This window comes from Perna viridis, chromosome 3, assembly GCF_037379345.1.
Source record: "Perna viridis isolate PV_CMFRI_1.1 ecotype Kerala chromosome 3, ASM3737934v1, whole genome shotgun sequence".
Lineage (NCBI taxonomy): Eukaryota > Metazoa > Mollusca > Bivalvia > Mytilida > Mytilidae > Perna > Perna viridis.
The window spans coordinates 28,095,888-28,108,888 of record NC_142447.1 but is presented as its reverse complement, the minus strand read 5'-3'; the positions used below and the strand labels follow the sequence as shown (position 1 = coordinate 28,108,888).

The window sequence follows — 13,001 nt, the reverse complement described above, 5'->3', positions numbered from 1 at the left end:
ACAAAAATCGAAGAAGAATATAAAAAAACTTAAAAACTAATGAGCAAATCGAACTTCTAAAAATATAAATATGGATAGTTGGAGTTAAACGTTATCAAAAGTCTCACCTCAAAAAGATTTTCCCATAAATTCTGTTATACGAACACATTGAAGTAGAAGAAAAAACTTTGTGCACGTCTACATCCAACTTTAGTTGAAAATCCAAGAACAATGAAATCATTTAAACTAGACTTCTATACTGACGTTATGTCTAGTTACGTATTTACTTCAGCAATTATAGAGATCAAACGTGTTCCATGATTTGATTTTTAAGGAAACAGTTGGTCTGACAAAAGCCGTCACTAACTAAAAAGTTCTTTAAAACTCAAAATAATATATTGTTGATGTTAAAAACACGGAACTTATTTTATCTTTTATTGTTGAATAGATACGCAACAGACTGCTCTCGTTAACTTCTCTAACTTTGATGCCCTGTCCTTTAGATAAAATTGGATGTTCAGCCATCCAAGCAACGCAAAAGAACAGTTTACAAACCCATTACAAACAACAATCACAATCTGAGTTTTCTGGCCTCAAACGATACGCCTTTCATTCGAAACCTCAATCCAACAGCAAAATAAAACACACAGATCAAAGAATCGGTAGTTATGTATGTAGGTAATCAAAATTTTGCTCCATGAATTTATTGCGATTTGTTTTTCATTTGAATTTTTTCAACGATTTTTTACACGAATTATGAAAGTGAACAACCTATATGATGGAGGACGAAGTCATCATAACGGTTATCAATACAAATTTATAATTTGACCTAAGAATTACCGTTGAAAGCTTGATTTTATTCTGAAAGGAAGTAACAAGTATAAGAATCTTTACCAGTTTCGTATATATAACCTCAAAAAAACAAAATGTTGTTCTCTTTATATTTCACATCTTTAAAGTTTGCCCGTTAAGTTGTGAAGAAAGTAATTCTTTGTTGGTGTAAAACTGTACAAGGGATACATATTCGAAAAGTATCAGTATATTAAACTTCGTCGTTTTTCAGGTTTTATCAACCTTATATTATAAATCAGAAAAAACGTTCTAAAAATTCATTAATCCATTTTCCACAAAAATAACATTGTAAACTTAATTACAGTCAACAAATCAAAACATTTTTAAGAAACGAAAAACGCATCATTCAATTAAAAGCATAACAGCAGATAATTTGAATATTCCACAGTTGTCTCCTTTGCAGTGAAGCTGTACATACAGACAAGAATGAATGAATTGAATCAGAAACACTCGGTAATAATGTGTTTGAATATAATAGATCGAAGGGAGTATAGAGTAAGTAATGGTTGTCTCTCATATGGTAAAGAAAGAAAATGACTCGATTAACCGCCATGGAGTGTCAAAGACCATCATTTGTCATAATTATACAATTGTGCTTCTCGTTTTTGGGTATATTTTAGTATTTTTCCTGAAGCAGTATGTCCGTTCTTATAGCAATCCCAATTAAATTTTAAAAAATATTAAAATAGATAGGTTTTTCTTTTTAAAAAAAAAAGAAGTGGAAATCATTACATAGAATTCTTAGTTTGAGCATTTAACCCTGAAGTTTTATTGTTTTTTTGTTTGTTTTTTTTTCGTTATAAAAATATATAAACTAAATCTTCTAATTATTCTTGTTTGTATAATTCTACAATCAATGAACAACGATATACATAGTATAACAAGGTTTTCACCTACGTTTAAAACACCCAAAGATTAAAAAAGAAAGCAAATATTCCACATGAATTCAATGACAGTACTCGTAATGCTTTTAGATCTGTTTATCTTTATCATATCTCGAATTCATGACACATTCATCTGTAAGAAAACTTTTGTTATCTCGTGTTAACTAATATTTACCAAGATTAAAAAAATGAAACATTTAAATGTTGTCATCAGATAATTACATTACCTTTGACGAAAAAGGGACAAAACAGAATCAAATATATGACAAAAGGAAAATATCATCCTGGAAAAAAGGATGTACGAAGCAAAGTTTGAAGTCAATACAACATACATTAAAACGTGCATTTGATTTGTTGATTAATTTTTTGTTTTTGTTTTTGTTTTTGTTTGTTTTTGTTTTGTTTTTGTTTTTGTTATTTTGTGTTTTTGTTTTGTTTCCCTATTTTGTCTACAACTCCAAAAGAAAACACATTTGAACTGAAATCTTAAAGTAGTCAGTGATGAGCAGTTATTTGTCTTTTGTCTTCTCGTAAACATAATATCAAAGAGTTTTGTTGCCACTTGTTCAACATTTAGCGCAATATGCATATAGAACGACAAATAAGCATTATGGTATATAGTGAATGACTTCAAACTTACAGAAAAGGAAAACTTCTCCACTTCAGTAATAATGAAACTATTTTTTTAAATTCCAATGAAACTTTTTTTGTCTGTGATATTTTATGAAGATCTTTGTGTTTCTATTAAGCTCATTTTTTTTTCACTCGTTTTGATCAGCAATTTGAATGTAATGTTCAGATCCGACAGACGTCGACATGTCACAAGGAAAAAGATTTGAGTAAATACAGTCATATAACTACAGCAAAGGATGATCATATACCCTGAATAAGGTATTCAAGATGCAGACAAATAAGTAATGTAGTAAAAATACGGGTAATGATGTAGTAAAAATTAAGGCAAGTAAAAAATGTATTAACGTATTCAAAATAGAGGTAAATCAATACTATATTCATGATACAAGTAAATGCATTATGTATTCAAGATATAGTCAAATGATCGAAGTATTCACAATATAGTCAAATTCAAAATGTATTCCAGATAACAAGATTAAATCATTTCAGATACAGGCAAATCAATAATGTATTCACTTTACTGTGAATTGAATAATGTATTCAAGACATAATCAAATCGTGAAATATATTGTTTACAATCTTAGCAGTAATCAATGTTAAGTAGTTAATATAAATATGCATGAAAGGATAATTGAATTTATAAAGATTTTAATTTTCCTCCTCAAATTGTTATATGTTACTCTATGCTTAATAGAGAAATATTATTACTTTTGTTTTGTTTTGCGTCGAAAAAGAAATTACATTTTTGTGATGAACATGATCACATAAGTGTACTACAATTTATGAAAAATGTCATATGAATTATGTTATGTATATACATTATCATAATTCAAACCACAATTATACCAAAATAGCCATGTTATAACTCTTTTTATAAATAAAATAGATGAATTTTGTAATTCAATTAAAATATGCCTATGCGATGAAGTAATTAATTTGAATGAATACAGTCAGAAAACAATATTCCAAAATAAAAAAAAAGAACTTTATATTAGATGTTGATCAGAAACTTCAGTACAGTACAGTTTTTGAACAAATATATATATACTTACATATAAATAGAGTTTTTAATCCATTAATATTTTCATGCTAAATTACTATGACTTAATGAAGTAGTCCAACTAAACCAGTGCATCTATGTACGATCGCTACCTCTCGAACGGTTTAAGACAGATTAATCAATTTTGTAGTATAATTGATTATTTACTCTCATCATTACGCAGGCAACAGCTGAAGAAATGTTTTAACTGGTTACAATTCAAATTTTATAGCGATCACAGAAAACCCTAATGGGCCATATTAACAAATAAATAATCACGCTTTCATGGATATTTTTTTCTGGTCGTTTAAATGGGAAAACTATTACTAACCACCCTAGAGCGCAAAGTTTCCATGAGGTCAAGGATTAATTTACAAATATTGAAATATACAATGTAATAATGTCATTACATATAAACCTGATACTATGATATTTTTCCTGGAATTACAGACAATTTAGCACACATGATCTGGTGCCTAATCACGCAGGAATATACTTTTCCGATCAGTGTGTAATTTACAGATTAGTGACTCATTTCTATCCATGTTCAATGCACCACTCCGTACCTCACATCTCTCTCATTTAACTCCAATTTACTCCATAACGTCAGGTTATTCACTTTTTTATAAATGAAAGACAAATAAAAATATAGAACTACGGAAAAACATGACTTGTGATATGGAATATCATGCGCATATATGCTGTAATAATTTATAAGTCAATTATATCCGCACCTCATTTTTCGAGTACTTTATTTGACTTTTCAAGTAGGAGCATTGAATCGTTGTTTGTTCATCTTATTTCAACCAAATAAGTCAAGGATTTCATCGATCATCACAATATACTGTTATCTCAATGACATTTCAATTTCAGTGACAATTTGGAGTATTTCGCATTATTCATCAAGTCTTTTAGTGCTCAATGCCGGGAATGTGCCAGTGAATAATTAGCCCAACATTTAATTGATTACCAAATCATGTTTTGAATTCGTTCATGCCAAATGAATAAGATCATCCTGCACTTTGTTTTATGTCGTTAAATGACTTTGTAGCCGTTGTTGATTTCGATTAAGTCTGTACAAAGTAACTACCAGAGCGTTACAGCTACAACAAACACATTTTGCATTTCTACAGTAGAAAAGAAACAATGCGTTTTGTAATGCGGTATGCGGTTTGTAAACCGGTAGAATGGCCAAGAAGATAAATATAGTTCTAATTAAGTAAAATTAGACAAGTTACTTAGTTCACTTAATGTAACTTTAAAATTAGAGACTTGGTTGTTTTTTTTTTTTTTTTTTTTTTTTTTTTTTTTTTCATTTATGATTGGAAAATTGACTGAAATAACATATTGCAATTAAAATTATCATTCTGCATAGGTTAATCAAGGGAACCAAGATTCGAGCCGAAGACAAAAGAATATGTTCTTAGGAAAAAGACTAGACAGGGAAAACAGGCACACACAACAAAGACATGGAAGAACCAAAATAAAACGTACAAAGAAACAAAAGTAATTGATCAACTGACAGAATAAGCGTTCTCTGCTTTTCTAGAAAAATCCCCGCAAAATTATCAACGGTTCTTGAAAGAGGTGGTTTCTATGTTTGTGCTCACAATCGGTGATAAAGTGTCATTAATTTTATCTGTTTTTTTAGTTTTGAAAATAATAGCTGTTAATCTTACCGTTGTTTTTATTAAATCCACTTTAATTCATATAATTAATTAATTAATTAAGAACAATTACTAACAAGTGCCAATATACAGCCGTACGGTATAAAATCAATATTATCAAAAAGAGAAACAGTCAAGCCGCAATGCGTGTACAAATGATTACAAACAGATGCGAAAACAATAAAATTTATTTTGTTTCAAGTTTATCAACACAAGGTAACTTTGTTAAAGATATAGGTTATCAAAGCCTCTTTTCAATATACTTGAAAGAAAAAGTGAAAACATTTTGTTAAGTTTTACTGATACAAAAGTTTAATTTTTTGCTACTACTTTTGCATTTGTTAGATTTACTTTTTAAGTATTCCCCTGTGGTAGTCATTCAAGGTTTTTTGTCCTTCTTGTATTTGGAAAAGATCGTACCAATTTTAGTCGGATGGTATTCGAATTGTGCTATGAAGATAAAACGAAAGAAGTCAATCGTATTCAAGGAAAAGTATTTATTCAACATAAAATTCTTTGTACCCTGTTATCATGAGAGAAAAAAAATCACGTTAGGTTTCAATTTAGTGATAACTAAAACACGACCAATAATTCATACACGATTGGTAATGGTAACATGCAAACCAAACTCAAATACGCATATCAAATTAATAATTTGTAAGATGTTGACCTATATAACGTTTTTAAATGATTTGAGAGAGAGAGAGAGAGAGAGAGAGAGAGAGAGAGAGAGAGAAGGGGGGGGGGAGTCGTATCCACGAAGAACTTATAGAAGACAAAAAAATATGATATGTCCATCATATCTAGTGTTGTTGGCTCAAATGTCCATGACAATACTCAACAGATCGCCTAATATAGTTCTTCTAAAATTTATTATTTTTTTGTATGTAGGTTTTATAATGTGGTAAATTACAACGCTTATAAAAATTATAAATAATGAAATATACATTTTACATGATATAATTTTATAGCCGATGTATTTGACCTTTTCGAACGTTTGTAATCAGCAAGACCTTCCCTCGTCCATAAAATATCGATCACAACTTAGACCAAGTTTCCTTGACATCGTTTTCCCTTAATCAATACTAAATTTAAAAGTTAAATCTGCTGGAGAACACTATGACACCAAAATGGGGTTTTCATTCAGCAAATTATTTGCCTAATTGCACTCTTCGAGATTTTCCCATTTTCATCTAGCATCTGTCAAAAATCTCTTTCAACAGAAAGGGGAAAAATTAGAACAAGTCACCTTTATCAACCTGTTGGTCATTTATAAATTCTAAGGCCATTAACGTTCTAAGAATTGTTTGATGTTGTCTAATTTAACGTTTTCTCTTACTGCCAAATTAATATGAATTTTATCTTTATTCTTTACGTTAATAAGTGTTCTTTGTGAAAACAATTATTGTTTCTTATTTATGCCTTAAATCTAAACTCATTACATACGACTGCATTACTGCTTTAAGGTAAACGAAAATGTGAACGTTGTTCTACTTACTTTTGCATGGTAGGTATAATTGTCTCAGAATATTGTGTTTACAACTTCAATGCTAAAAGAGTTCAACACTGTGACAACTAATACTGCTTTTGTTTAAAACCACTAAGAGGCTTTCGACATGCTCATTTTCTCAACAAAAAACTACTGCTTTATGTAAGCTCAATATGAAAAAAAAATAACACTCATTTCAAAGCAAAAGAAATGTTTAATGCATCATTTACGATAGATTTGTGATATAGCTGACTTCGAGAAATAAATAATTAAAACAATAGGAAGCCGAACATCAATTCAGGTATTATAAAGAAACAAATAGGAACTTTATCATACTGATTCTGTTTTCGTCATATGTATGTAAAGGCAGAATTTAATTAAAGGAGTCATCTTTAAATACATATTACTTGAACGTATACGTCTATTATAATAGTCAATTAAGTTAAGTCATTATTTTAACAGGTATTTTAAACACGGAATTACTATTTATCACGATACATATTTATCATTTAATGTAATTAAAGTATCAAGTATAAAATAATTATCCATGATCTTTATACCTGATGTGTAACGTCTGACAATGCAGTCCACTTTTATGTCCCCTATCAATGATCGGGTGGTATACTGGAATCACTGTTTGTTTGTATGTTTGCCCTTCATTCTGTCCGTCCCTACCAGTGCACCTAGTCCATACTCCCAGTTTTAGTTTACTTTTCATTTACTTTTGTTACTTTGTATGTATGATTTTAGTTACTTTATGTTCTGCGTTGTGTATATCTGTTTTCCATGTCTGGTCTTTGTCCCTGGATTACATTCTTTTGATTTCCGCTAGAATCGTGGTTTCCTGGGTTATTCTATCCATCCAAATTTTGTCGATATCATCTCGACTCTTAAACTGATGAATTGATTTCAAATTTGGTATGTGGCTATATGTTGATAGTGCATTAGTTGTTTTTATGTTGTTGCGAGTTTGGTATAACGACACCGCGTATACAGGTTGGTTTTACCGTTACGATTATAATTTAGATTAAAATAATTTTAGTCAAGTTTGTTAGTAAATGATGCGATGTATTGTGTTTCATCATGAGCTTGAATAATTTACAATGTACTTTTAAAGAAATTTGATGTATTAGGCAAATTATATGTCTTTTAAAGAGAATATTTAGCGGATTTTTTATTGAATCATAATTTGATTTTAAATGTAACAAACTTACTGATTGGATAAAACATTATTCCATCATCTCATAGATCAAATTTTGTTATGTGACTGTGACGTCATCAACCTTTTCTGCTGATTTACTTTTTAAATTTTGATACTCAAATTAAATTATAAGGAATTACTGTTATATTTTTGTCTTTTTGAAAAAAAAACTCAATGTCCGTGGTGCACACTTAAAAATAACATGCTACACAGCACGTGATTGCGGTTATTTCCTCATAGACCGAAAAAAAATATAACAATCATTCCTTTACTAACTTTTTCAAATTAAAGTATATAAGAACATTTGCCAACATTAAATTTATTAATGCCAAGTAAGTTAATCATATTAAACTAATCCATTAAGTGTCATTTATAAACTTACATTTTAATGGTCTGTTTGTCTTGTGACATCTGTCATAGTCGGCCTTACACTTTTAAATCTAATTAGGATTAAAGCATTTGTGTAAGGTCATTCGAATTATTTAACCCGTCAACTGCAGGTTACCGATTTTCCTCAAAACTTTCCCTCTACAAACGTACATCCCTTTAGTGAATTGTCATTTTGAATGCTCAGATGACGTGTTGGTATTATGATATTTTATAAGCACAGTGTTTCAAGAAAGAATGTAATTTTCTACACAATCAACAGATTGCTTAACTGATTTAAACAGATTGTAGAACACTACATATATGCATTAGTTTTACATTAAATATTAAGTACCAGTCCATATAAAATTCAGATACAGTCAATATTAAAGTGATTCATGGTGAAGAAAAACTCACCGAACAAGCAATGCTTTTTCAATCTACATGTGCTATATTTTTACGTAACAGTCCTTTCCATATTCAGATCTGTACTTTTGAGAAAATCATACATTTATCTCCCACTAAAATCAAACAAAATCAAGAATGATAACTCTTGCAAAGTGCTGATTTCATGTACAATCTATATATATATATTATCTCAAAAGTGCAACACCCAAATGAAAAATTATGACTGGTTATGTGGTTTGTAACTGATTCTGAACAAGAAATAAAAGTGAATTCCGTGGGGTTTTGACATACATGAATCCCCTCCTGTCTGATTTTTATAAAGACTGGTACTTAAGAAGTAATATCAAAATTCTAGAAAATACGTGAAAAGACAAACTGACCAAATTAGACTACGTACAATACGTGAAAAAGCAAACTGACCAAATTACGTACCAAGCACCAGTCGTAAAGATTATCTATTACTGAACATGTACATCTTTAAACACGTCTTCGGCGGCTTCGCTCAAAGTTTAAGAACATTTTGTTTGGTCATTTTCTAAAATATATATGTGTCTAATTTTGACGCTTTGGTAGATTTATTTGATTCTGTAATTATTCCGTACAAAATTATATTGATCAGATCTACAAATGTATTTAAACATTGAAATGCTTACTGCTCACTTTTTGTGAACTTTTGTAAGCGTTTCCTTCATGTTTAATGTGCTTAATATTCAAAGTATGTAAACCAATTATTCGACAGTTTTAGGGGACAACCATTTGTTTGTGTGGTCAGTATACATGTATTTATTTTTTTGAAATTTTGAGGATCAGAAAATTTGTTATCAACCCACATCGGGGCTAGATAATCTATTTCCAATTCACTGTATGGTGTATTTGGACAAGATTTCTCTTGTAGGAGGTGTAGGCCAGAATATTTATTTTCTTTTTCTCAGGGCGAGAATATTTATTTTAGTTTCCAAAAGCCTGCAAATCCCTCCCCTGCCCAAAGTCCCCACTCAGATCCAAATTGGCGACCCCTCAGACCCAACTCAATAAATTTATCCGTTTCAAACTATACATGTATTGAATATTTAAATATCACAAGCTTGTGGCGGTTATTAAGAAAAACAAAAAAAACTTTTGTCATTTATCAACGACAAGGTTACTATTCTGATATAAATTGTCTCAAAACTCTAAACATGATTAATTGACATATTTCAAAGTGTCAGTGTATAATTAAATATCATCAGAACCCCAAAGGATCAAAATCTCAACATCTGCCTTGTCATATAAGCGTGTATATAGAAATATTAAAATATTACATAATTTACTTACTTTACTACACTGAAATGGCCCGCTCTCCATCAACAGCATTTCAAAAATAAACACTAATTAAATAACTTAACCGAAAACATTATGCAAGGTGCCAATCATTTAATTGGTCTTTACTCCTTCGTATATAAACATTTTAAATATTTTTTCAATCAATTTATTTAATATCATGACTGCTTTGAAAGAAATGTATTCGGTCATCAGATTATTGTGCATTTAGTGCAGTCTGTATGAATAATCTAAATAAATCAAACAACAAAACATGATCATCTTGAGATATGTTCAAAAATTAATTATGGGGTCATACAATTACAGTTATTTGACGTTTGTTGCAACAAACACCCAGAAAAGGTTGGTCTTCAAATGGAAAATCTGAATTCTTGATATCGACTTCTTAATCTGATGCAGCTGTTTTGAGATAAGGTCAATAGTACCACTATTTATTGAAACATGTTTTTCCGAACTATATACTTTTATGCGCAATTAATCTGTATGTTAAACAATACCAAAGGTATGGTGTTCAAAGTTAGGACGTTGTTTCAAAAGCCAACATGTATTTAGGGGGAATTACGGGATAGATTGATTACAATATATGCTTAATCTATCGTAGATGTTCGTTCCGAAAGATATTCGTAAAAGCGAAGTAACAATACCAAAGGTACAATACAAGTAGCAATACATGTACAAAAGGTGCCATACCTGTAGCACTACTAAAGGTACCATGCATATTGATATTGATATTGATATTTAAAAAAGATAATTTTACCATGTTTTTTAAAGTTTTTTGTCAACTATGATATAGTTTTCATCATAATCAAATAAAACGTTTTAGCTGTAATCTATAAACATATAAATATTTTGTTTTTTATAAATATGCGAAACTAGATCCTTACTCGGTATTACTGGTGAAATTCCTGTCTGACTGAAATCGGGTTCTTGGTGCTTCTAATGCAAAAAATTAAATTTGTATTGATTTTCGTTACGTGAACTTCGTCCTTTTATTATGAAGTACAGTTGTTATACTAAAATATTATGCATAATCCATTAAACGGTAGGCATCGAACATTTATGTCGATGCATCTATATTTAGATATTTCTAAGATGAATTAAGTTAAATATTTGAAAGTTTTGAATTTTAATGGTAACAAATGTTTTTGCTTTGCGTCACACAAAACAATTTAGCTTGATTAATTGGATCAACAGCAGCTTATCTATAGTTTCTAATCGCGACATTTGCGCTTTTAAGTTGGGTGGGTTGTGTAATGTTTTCATTTTATCAGAAGTTTGAAACGAACCAGATTGAATTTAAAAGAAAACCTGACATTATATAGTGGCCAAAATTAATGAGCACTCCTTTGAAATGAATAACTAAAAGATAATTAAGGAAAAAAATAATGAAAAATGTAACTTTGAAACGTGAACATTACAGTAAGTCAAAAGGGGGAATCATTTTTTTGCGCATCAAGTAATAAATAATTTTCTTTGACTCATAAATCAGTAAAATAATACACTTGAGATATCTTTAAAAATAAAAGGTCAAATAAAACAAAATATTCGATATGGAAGTATGAAAAAAAAGTTAGTCAGATATCAAACATTAGGCATCTTACTTATATAATGCAATACAATATGGTTATTTTCAATTTTCTCAACCTACTCTAACGATTTGTTTTTTGCATTTGCATTTTATAATATTCATTGCTTTCTTATTCGTGCCGTTTCTTTCTCCCATGAAGTTCTTTTAATAGGCAAGATACTAATGGAATGAAAACGAATGGAAGTGTATACATTGCTATTATTTTCAATATAAAGTCGATGTATAAGGAGTCCAAAAAAGAAAAAAAAAATGTTGGTTTCTTTTGTTATTACCTCAATGTAGGTCATTACTTGTATTGTTTAGATTGGCAGAAAAGAACATGCTTATCCTTCCGGAGCACCTGATGTCACTCCCGGTTTCTTGTGGGAATTTATATTGCTAGTGCTTTAGTTTTTTTCGTGTGACGTCTTAGTTCTCAAATTCCTTAATACAGATGGGATCCATATGGTACAGGGGAGCAATACAACAGACATCAACAATCGAGGAATTCTCCATATAGCGATAACTTCCTATTAAGGCAACACATACAATCTACGACCTCGTACCACCGTCCGGCACCGCGAACCATTTTCCGGAACACGATAACTTCCTGTTAAGGCAAGTTATACTAACGTCAAACATTTACAATAATCTCGGACCATTGTCTGGAACCTCGGAACATATTGTCCGGAATACAAGTACTTCCTGTTAAGGCAAGCATACGTCAAAACGTCAAACAAACATCATCAACAACAACGAGTTAACTTCCAATTACGGCAAGTTACAACTCTCAAAAATAATATTCCTCTCGCATCACTTGTCTCGAAAAACACATCCCTTAACCACATAAAAATAAATCCCAATCTTACATTCAGTCTGTAACCGTATATTCCTAAACATAAAATCTGCAATACTCCTCCTCTCTCCTTCTCTCCTTTTTGGCCACCTATCCCATTTTATTCCACTACTAAATTTCAATCTCCAATCTTTTTTAAAACTGAAAATCAAAGCCCTTATATGCTTTTCTTTCAACACCAATTTTACACCAACTATGCACCAACTATTTTAATTATCATAACTTACATAACTGACGTAAATTAAGCACCAATTCAACACCAACGTAGCACCAATTTCCAATAAATCAAAAACTTTGACAACTACTTTAAACAACATCCTATATGGGTAACATGATACTGTACTTCATCACCTTTCCTATAGAAAACCGCTTAAAATCATAATAAAGATAAACTTCTGGATATAAGAATGACGGTACAATGACAAAATCAAAATATGCTTATCTAGACATGCAACTAATTATCATGAAAATAAACACCTCTACACATGTTTAAGTCATGCTTTTTTGTTTGGTTGTTTGTTTGTTTGTTTCTTCTTCTTCTTCTTCTTCTTCTTTTTGTTTTTGTTTTTGTTTTTGTTTTTGTTTTTTTTTTTTTTTTTGGGGGGGGGGGCATTTTTAAGTATTAGAATATCATGCTGACATTCTGTATTTTGTATACCGATATTGTGATTGGATTTCTGTCTTGTCTAGTTTTCGTTCTTCGCATTTATCAGTTCTTCATTGAATTGCCAACATTGATA

General features: G+C 30.2%; 1 protein-coding gene across 10 annotated transcripts in view; it reads right to left on the bottom strand.

Moving 5' to 3' along the window:
* Positions 1-13,001, bottom strand: part of LOC148621707 (acetylcholine receptor subunit alpha-type acr-16-like) — a 28,908-nt gene that overhangs the window by 8,595 nt on the left and 7,312 nt on the right. For 2 of the 10 annotated variants that reach the window (XM_088576369.1, XM_088576373.1), the window contains exons 1-2: positions 9,833-10,017; positions 8,528-8,631 (exon numbers count right to left, since the gene is read on the bottom strand). The exons of 2 other annotated variants lie outside the window; for them this stretch is intronic. The gene's annotated coding sequence lies outside the window, so the exon portion shown is untranslated. Of the gene's footprint in view, positions 1-3,400; positions 4,090-8,126; positions 8,185-8,527; positions 8,632-9,832; positions 10,018-13,001 lie in introns of those variants that run through there. 6 more of the 10 variants (XM_088576368.1, XM_088576365.1, XM_088576366.1 and 3 more) reach the window with 5 other exon arrangements.